Source organism: Nannobrachium achirus (assembly GCF_963921795.1).
Source record: "Nannobrachium achirus genome assembly, chromosome: 17".
NCBI lineage: Eukaryota > Metazoa > Chordata > Actinopteri > Myctophiformes > Myctophidae > Nannobrachium > Nannobrachium achirus.
Genome location: NC_137824.1, coordinates 912,345 through 922,111, shown reverse-complemented (window position 1 = coordinate 922,111; position 9,767 = coordinate 912,345). Strand labels below are relative to the sequence as shown.

At 39.7% G+C, this 9,767-nt stretch overlaps 1 long non-coding RNA gene across 1 annotated transcript; it reads right to left on the bottom strand.

The window, feature by feature from the left end:
* Positions 1 to 337: 337 nt before the first annotated feature.
* Positions 338 to 2,572, bottom strand: LOC308301789. The gene is made up of 5 exons (XR_013962911.1): positions 2,540 to 2,572; positions 2,327 to 2,435; positions 1,654 to 1,729; positions 970 to 1,046; positions 338 to 686 (listed from the first exon to the last, which is right to left on the bottom strand). It is a non-coding gene; the product is annotated as an uncharacterized lncRNA (long non-coding RNA).
* Positions 2,573 to 9,767: the final 7,195 nt, after the last annotated feature.

Below are 9,767 nucleotides of genomic sequence, written 5' to 3'. Positions count from 1 at the left end.
CATCACATCAACTTCCAGACATATGACAGTATGACACCAAATTGTGTCAAGTACTGAATAGTGAATAGAGGGTAGCTCACACAGCAGTCACTAGGTCTGATTAAGCTTGATCCAGAAAAGAACATAACAGTTCACCTTTTTTTTACCTTAACACTGGACAAATAAAGAAATACATTAAATAATAGCACAGCCTACCTCAGAGAGAACTTCCAGACAGTTTCCTTTTTACTTGCATATGTCCCACAACAACAACAAAATTATTAATAAAATATATTCCGGTGTGTTCACAACAAAAATATAATAATTAAAAAATATAATCCAGTGAGTTCACAACAACAACAAAAATTATTTAAAAAATATATTCCGGTGAGTTCACAACTACAAAAAATAATTAAAAAAATGTATTCCGGTGAGTTGCCAGATTAAACTGTAGGCCAAACAGAACTACCAAGATCCCCCAGAATTCACAGTGTCAGTTCAATCAGTTCTGAGTGCATGCGTTTGTGTCCCCCGCTGCCTCCTCTTGCCTGCATGTCCAGTGAGCTACCAGGTTTTAGGTCCAACCAGAACTAATTCAAGTTATATCAGTCCATAGTGTCCCTCTTGAAATGGACAGTTCCCCTGTGTCTCCCGCCTCTGCTGCTTTAGGTTGTCCTCTGCTTCTGGGTTGAACGTCATGACGGCATCTGTAGAAAAAGAGAATACAAAATATGTAACATGCTGTCATAACCTTACACCACCACATTGTCATGTTTTGCAAATTAAATTATTTACAGGTGTGTCTACAAGGTCACAATGCATACAAAAACTTGAAAACTTCACATCATGTTCACCCTCATAACCTTAAAATAACAAGAGTTCAGTTGGTTAAGCAGGCCCTCACCCAGAAGAATTAAATTGTAAGACACTGAAAACCACAGAACACCCAAACCTTATACTGTGTTATGCTGTGCATTACTTCTTACTTACTTAAAAAGCTTGGTCACAGAGGTGCTTCTTCTCTCCATCCTCTCAACGACTGGACCCAAGCAGACACATCACGCCAGCTAAGAGAGAGAGAAGAAAGAAGGAAATAGGTTAGACCAGGGTTTCCTAAAGTGGGTGCTGTTGCACCCTAGGGTGCCTTGATGCCAGTCCAGGGGTGTCTCAGAATAATCTGATCATCAATATCACTACATCAATATCAGTTCACTAAGTAAAACTGACTTGATTTGTGAGGAGTTATTTTTCCATCTACGGCCAACTCTCTTCTGCAAAAATAGCAGATCTACAAGCTCACAACATGTCACGACGCGCTGTGAGCTTGTAGATCGGCTATTTTTGGTGAACCTTCCTCCCAGAATAGGGATGCTGGGGTTCAAGTGGTTAAACATAAAGTATAAAGTTATTTTCAGTCAAGTTCTAATGGAAACTGATATTTCTCTAATGGTGTAAGATTCAAAATATTTACAGTGTACTTCAAGGGTGCTGTGGATTAAAATATTATTTACAGGGGCGAGGTGACCCGAGTCAAAAATGTTTGAAACCCCCTGGGTTAGACACCAAATCAAAGACACTTGCCATTGTATCAAAGGGAAGGACATGTTTTGCCCAATTACATTATTTACAGATTGGTGTGTGCCAATTGTCTGTCCTTGGTCAACATGAAGTTACCTTGTATTGCTCTAAAATACATCAGTCTTCTCCAAAGCCACCTTCCTTTTCCCCCTTCATGTGGTTACCGAAGAGCCTGAAGAAAAACATATTACATTTTTGTGAACAATATAGTAGGGTAAGGTTCTTTTGTAAACATGGCATATAATCTCTTGATCCCTTGTTGATCAGGTGGCCCAGGGTGATCCGCTTTTTTAAACCCTCTACACCAAATCTGCTCAGCAACAGCAGGTCTATAAGCTACATTCATGCAAAATTGTATTTATTTATTTTCACATAATTTTCACATATCATGACATTGTCATAAGAGGGGGTTCCAGTGGTTAAGCTGCGAAAAAATGAAAACATGCAGACAGGCCATCGCCTAGAATAATTAAACAAATAATTATGCAGACACAGAAAACCACATCACACAAGGGTTAATTCATATTGTATGTTGAAACATGCAGAGAGGGAAGCAAGCACATCTCCAAAGATTTACAGGTGCCGAACCAAGGAATATATAATATACACACCATGGAAGGAGGAGGTTCACACACTGTTCCAGAGCTCCAGTAAATAGTTTATTAGGATAGAATAATAACTATTTACCGGAGCTCTGGAACAGTGTGCGAACCTCCTCTTCTTCCATGTTGAAACATGCACTTTATACTGTGACTCATATAAAGCCTACCAAGGTCTTAAAAGCTTGGTCATCACAGAGATGTTGCTCCTCTCTCCATCCTCTATCCTGTCAACCACTGGCACCAGGTCCGAAAGGACTATCAGACACGTCACGCCACCTGAGAGAGAAAGAGAGGTTAGACACCCAATCAAAGCGTTATAATTTTCCATCGCACAACAGTTTGTAGATTGGCTATTTAGTACAAAACAATGATCAGACTACCTGGTTGTTATCTCCCAAGAGTAGAAACCACCAAGTCTATCCCAAAGGAAAGGCGGGACAAGCACAGCAGACACCTGAGAGAGAGAGAGAGGGAGAAGTGAAAACAGACTAGTGACTAGTTCATACATGTTTGCTTCCACATAAGACAGGACTGGACACTGCGTCACAAGAACAAGCAGCCACCCAACGTACGGCACCTGAGACACAGAGAGAAAGGAAATAAAATCAGCACAAAAAGAAAGGAAACTTGACTTCGGGCCATTATCTCCCCTTTAATAATACCAATTTGTATTGTTTTATATCATTTTTATCATTGATTCGTCACCTTTACAACAAAGTACAGCTTGTAAGCATCGGGCATTCGAGGCATGAGCTACACAACCTAACGTGTGGGTAGCGCCGATCAAGGTTTTGCCAAAATGGCTTGCAATATTGTTCTGCTGGCATTTACTCTCATTGTGGGCTAGCTGACACTGAGCTTAAAATTAACAAAGTGTAAAAATGGTCAACATGTGTTGTTTTTTATTTTCCTTATTACTGTGGGAGAGTGCAATCATTCAATCATTAAAGGGGAGATATAATGGACCGAAGTCACAAAAATAGCTGATCTACAAGCACACACAATGTGAGGCTGTAGAATGGCTTCTCAGTTCAAATAAATCATTATTAATTAAGTAAATTACCTGGTTGGCTTAGCTCCCAGGATCACCTCATACCACCACAGAGACACCTCATGTAACAGAGAGAGAGTGAAAAAGGAAATGAATAGGTTAGATTTTATCATACTCCATCAAACAACAATGTTGCATTAGACACAAAATTATCTACAAGAACACATTGCATAATATGAGCATGTACAGTATATTATTTAGTACTTGACTAGTTCCTGCAGTGATTGGCTGCAGTAGATTGGCATTCAGACGTGTTTGTAACACCTGTGAAGTGCAGCTTTGGCAGTACAGGGTAAGAAGAGAAGGAGAAGTCTCATGCAAAAGTCATGCTGTATTCTATATTGGATCTTGGATATTATACCACAGGATGAAGATACCTTTTATTTTCCTATTGTGGATTACTACTGGATTTCCTGGATTAAAAAAGACTTTGCTAAAGGGTGGTAAGAGGAGACTTAACCTACCATATTGCATAGACTTCTTTTCGACGTTGGAATTTTCTGTTGACAGAAGAAAAACAAAAGTTGAAAGACTACAAAATACATTACAAATGAGCCATGTACCACACACACACACACACACACACACACACACACACACACACACACACACACACACACACACACACACACACACACACACACACACACACACACACACACACACACACTCCTGTTAATCACTTCTAGCTCCCACTCCCACTTTGAGAACCATGGCACAAAATCAGTGTTTGTCAATTATGCATTTGAGCCATGGACCACCATTTAGTGAGATTTAGCCTCTCAGTCTCATACCTAATAATTTAGGAATACAGATCATGTGTAAAAAATAATTTAGCTTGTACATTTGGTTTGATTTTACAGTAATTAAAAGATCTATAGGGGTCCATTTGGTTATCAACTCCCCATCATTTAGCTGGGGACCACCTGGAAGGCTGGAACCAACCTAACATTACTAAACAAACACTATATAAATAGCAATGATTACTGTCACAATAACACTATTTAACTGCTGAATAAATAATGGACCTTGGAAACATTATATAATGGAAACTTTTTTTCCACTAGTGGAATATAATGTCATACATATCCTGAAGAAACCCTGGAGACTGGGACAGAAATTTAGTCTCATGATCAAAATTACAACATTGTTATTTAAAAACAAAATCTAAAATCTACCATGGTCAAAGGCAAGTCTCGCCACATGTGTCAATGTACAGACATTGATGATCCCTGTGCCAGGAGATATTATGGGATATGTTGTTTTTATCTTTAAATGGGTATACCCCATTTGATGGTGTCCCATAGATGTTCAACAATGACCTATTACAGCTGAGGTCAAGACCTTTCCATTAACAGTTAGCCATTTCTAGCCTATGTAAGCCCTTCTGTGGCTGAATGATATGCCTTTAATCATGGACTCTAGGCAAGATTCAGAGGTCATTGTCACAGCATTCTGCTGTGTACTGTTAGATAAGCATCATGGTGTGCCTATCTGTCTGTCTGTCTTTCTCTCTTTATCGCCCGAGTTTAGGCCACAATGCATTTTGTTATACCCCCACTGAAGAAATATAGGCCTACTTGTCCTCTAAGTTCCTGTCATTTCAGATTAGATACACTAGCTCTTATTTAGGATTCAAAACATTGAAATTGAAATGGTCTTGGACTTTAAGGACAACCCACATTCATTTATAATCGGCACTGTTGCAACCTATCTTTAGTTTTTTGTTGAGCCAATGTAATGGTACGCTGGACCAATGAAGTGGCTAGTGTCCTCAGGGGTTGCTTATCAAGGAACTTTGACATTCTTGCTAGATACCTTGTTCACTATGTCCATGCCAATAAACTCCCCCGTTATACTGGTCTTGTTCACATCCAAGATTAACTGAATGCTCATGCTTACCTGTAACTACCATTACATTCAAGAGAGACACTGATAGTCCAATGAATGCTATGATCCAAATTAATTTAATTTCATAAACATTCAGATGTCCCTAACTGTAATGACACCTTACTGTCCCTTAAACTGCATACTTTATGTGGTCTTTAACCAGAGATGTTCTGTTTTTATCCCCAGCAAAGCATAATCCTTTGCAATGCATACAGCATTGTAAGTTAAGCAGTCAACCTGACGTTGGGATAATACGTTGAACAGACGTTGGTCAGTTATCAACAAAACCTAAAACCAACCAAATATCAACGTCTGATGATGTTAGACTTCAACGTTGTGTGGACGTTGTCATAATACCGTTGGGCAGACACTGAGGTTTGGTCGAATATCCGACAACAGCATGTCAGTGATTCAACATCAGCCTGATGTTGGGAAAACACGTTGAACACACGTTGGTTATTTGTTAGTTACCAACACAACCTAAAACCAACCAAATATCTACGTCTAATGATGTTAGACTGCAACGTTGTGTGGACGTTGTCATGATAACGTTGGGCAGACATTGAGGTTTGGTCAAAAATCCGACAAGAGCATGTCATTGTTCGACGTCAATATGACGTTGGGATTATACGTTGAACAGACGTTGGTTATTGGTTAGTTACCAACACAACCTAAAACCAACCAAATATCTATGTCTAATGATGTTAGACTGCAGCGTTGTGTGGACGTTGTCATGATAACGTTGGGCAGACATTGAGGTTTGGTCAAAAATCCGACAAGAGCATGTCAGTGTTCGACGTCAATATGACGTTGGGATTATACGTTGAACAGACGTTGGTTATTGGTTAGTTACCAACACAACCTAAAACCAACCAAATATCTATGTCTAATGATGTTAGACTGCAGCGTTGTGTGGACGTTGTCATGATAACGTTGGGCAGACATTGAGGTTTGGTCAAAAATCCGACAAGAGCATGTTAGAATTCGACATCAACCTGACGTTGGGATTATACGTTGAACAGACGTTGGTTATTGGTTAGTTACCAACACAACCTAAAACCAACCAAATATCAACGTCCGATGATGTTAGACTTCAACGTTATGTGGACGTTAGTAAAATAACGTTGGGCAGACATTGAGGTTTGGTCTAATACCGACAACAGCATCTGAGTATTCAACGTCAACCTGAAGTTGGGATAATACGTCGAACAGACGTTGGTTATTGGTCAGTTACCAACACAACCTAAAACCAACCAAATATCAACGTCTGATGATGTTAGACTGCAACGTTGTGTGGACGTTGTCATGATAATGTTGGGCAGACATTGATGTTTGGTCAAATATCAGACAAGAGCATGTCAGAATTCAACATCAATATGACGTTGGGATAATACGTTGAACAGACATTGGTTATTGGTTAGTTACCAACGCAACCTAAAACCAACCAAATATCAGCGTCTGATGATGTTAGACTGCAACGTTGTGTGGACGTTGTCATAATAACATTGGGCAGACATTGATGTTTGGTCAAAAATCCGACAACAGCATGTCAATATTCGACGTCAAGATGACGCTGGAATAATAAGTCGAACAGACGTTGGTTATTGGTCAGTTACCAACACAACCTAAAACCAACCAAATATCAACGTCTGATGATGTTAGACTTCAACGTTATGTGGACGTTAGTAAAATAACGTTGGGCAGACATTGAGGTTTGGTCTCAAACCTCAATACCGACAACAGCATCTGAGTATTCAACGTCAATATGACGTTGGGATAATACGTCGAACAGACGTTGGTTATTGGTCAGTTACCAACACAACCTAAAACCAACCAAATATCAACGTCTGATGATGTTAGACTGCAACGTTGTGTGGACGTTGTCATAATAACATTGGGCAGACATTGACGTTTGGTCAAATATCAGACAAGAGCATGTCAGTATTCGACGTCAAGATGACGCTGGGATAATAAGTCGAACAGACGTTGGTTATTGGTCAGTTACCAACACAACCTAAAACCAACCAAATGTCAACGTCTAATGACGTTAGACTGCAATGTTGTGTAGACGTTATTATAATAACGTTGGACAGACACTGAGGTTCAGTCAAATATCCGACAACAGCATGTCAGTGATTCAACATCAGCCTGATGTTGGGAAAACACGTTGAACACACGTTGGTTATTCGTTAGTTACCAACACAACCTAAAACCAACCAAATATCTATGTCTAATGATGTTAGACTTCAACGTTATGTGGACGTTAGTAAAATAACGTTGGGCAGACATTGAGGTTTGGTCAAAAATCCGACAAGGGCATGTCAGTGTTCGACGTCAACATGATGTTGGGATAATAGGTTGAACAGACGTTGGTTATTGGTTAGTTACCAACGCAACCTAAAACCAACCAAATGTCAACGTCTGATGATGTTAGACTGCAACGTTGTGTGGACGTTAGTAAAATAACATTGGGCAGACATTGAGGTTTGGTCAAAAATCCGACAACAGCATGTCAGTATTCGACGTCAACCTGACGTTGGGATAATACGTTGAACAGATGTTGGTTATTGGTTAGTTACCAACACAACCTAAAACCAACCAAATATCTACGTCTAATGATGTTAGACTGCAACGTTGTGTGGACGTTGTCATAATAACGTTGGATAGACATTGAGGTTTGTCCAAAAATCTGACAACAGAATGTCAGTATTCGACATCAAGATGACGTTGGGATAATACGTGAACAGACGTTGGTTATTGGTCAGTTACCAACACAACCTAAAACCAACCAAATATCAACGTCTGATGATGTTAGACTTCAACGTTATGTGGACGTTAGTAAAATAACGTTGGGCAGACATTGAGGTTTGGTCAAAAATCCGACAAGAGCATGTCAGTATTCGACGTCAACCTGACATTGGGTTAATAGGTTAAACAGACGTTGGTTATTGGTTAGTTACCAACAAAACCTAAAACCAACCAAATGTCAACGTCTGATGATGTTAGACTGCAACGTTGTGTGGACGTTAGTAAAATAACGTTGGGCAGACATTGAGGTTTGTTCAAAAATCCGACAACAGCATGTCAGTATTCGACGTCAACCTGACGTTGGGATAATACGTTGAACAGACGTTGGTTATTGGTTAGTTACCAACACAACCTAAAACCAACCAAATATCAACGTCTGATGATGTTAGACTGCAACGTTGTGTGGACGTTGTCATAATAACGTTGGGCAGACATTGAGGTTTGGTCAAAAATCCGACAACAGAATGTCAGTATTCGACGTCAGGATGACGTTGGGATAATACGTTGAACAGACGTTGGTTATTGGTCAGTTACCAACACAACCTAAAACCAACCAAATAACAACGTCAATTGACGTCAAATTAATACGTTGATACAACGTTGGAAGTTGACGTTGGTCCAACGTTGGATTTTGGTTAGCTGACGTCGCGACCTAAATCCAACCAAAAATCAACGTCAACGGACGTCGTGTGCCAGCTGGGTATGCTATAAATATAAGCTGCTGGGACTGAAAATTATAATGTAGGGGTGCCTCGGATTAAAAAAATATGTTTGGGGTGCCCTGAGACAAAAGGGTTTGGGAACTCCTGGTCTATGGCATACACCAGAGGTGGGCAACTTTAATGATGAGAGAGAGACACTTTTTTTTTTATTAACTCCGGACGGCCACAATGCACTAGATAGGCGATCTACAAGATCAAAACATGTCGCAAGTTTGACACATTTTGAGCTTGTAGATCAGCTATTTTAGCCATTTTGAATTGGAACCATGAAAAGTTACATTTTTCAAATGCATGTATATGTTCCTGATGTAACTTTGAGCTTAAATACAAATACATTGCATGTAAAAAAAGATTAGTGCTAAGTCATTAAGCTACTAATATAGACTGAAGTAATTAAAGTGAGTCATGTCTGCATGGTTGGAATTGTAACAGCTGAACTCAATACTATATTAGGGCATTCACGAATAGTGATTTTTAGTATTCTAATTATTCGACCTCAAAGTATTCGAATAGTCGAATATTCGACAGGACTGGCCAAACTGTCAAATATTAAGTAAGCAGGCGGTGTGAGCATGTAGATCGGCTATTTTCACAATGTTTATCTGTGGAACCACATTGATACCTACAATTCCAAGTGCTTGTCAGGGTGGGAGTCCCCAGTTCAAATATGTTTATTTTGGGGGTCACGGTCTAAAAAGATTTGAGAACCCCTGGTATAGAGCATTAACAAATTCATCCACCAGGGGCATTGACAACTCATTCTTATGACTTCCCATCTAGCCAAGCTTCATAAACTATATCTTTTTTAAAGAGAAATCAATAAAAAAATAGAAATAAGCGAATATTCGACTTCGGTAAACAACGTTGATATTCGAAGATTTGGTGAATGCCCTATAATATATCAGTATTCCAGTATTAACCAGCAGGCCACATTAAGTGAAGTTGGGGGCCGCATGTGGCTCCCGGGCCACCAGTTGCCCATGTATGATACATGCATACACGGTTGGTTGGCTGATGAGGTGTGGTAATATGGTGTTCATTTTGCAGCCTCGTACTCCACTGGGGTTCCGTATCTGCCCTGTATTGAAGGTGATAACGGGAACTGAGAGGAAACGTTTGACAATGACTGTTTATTTA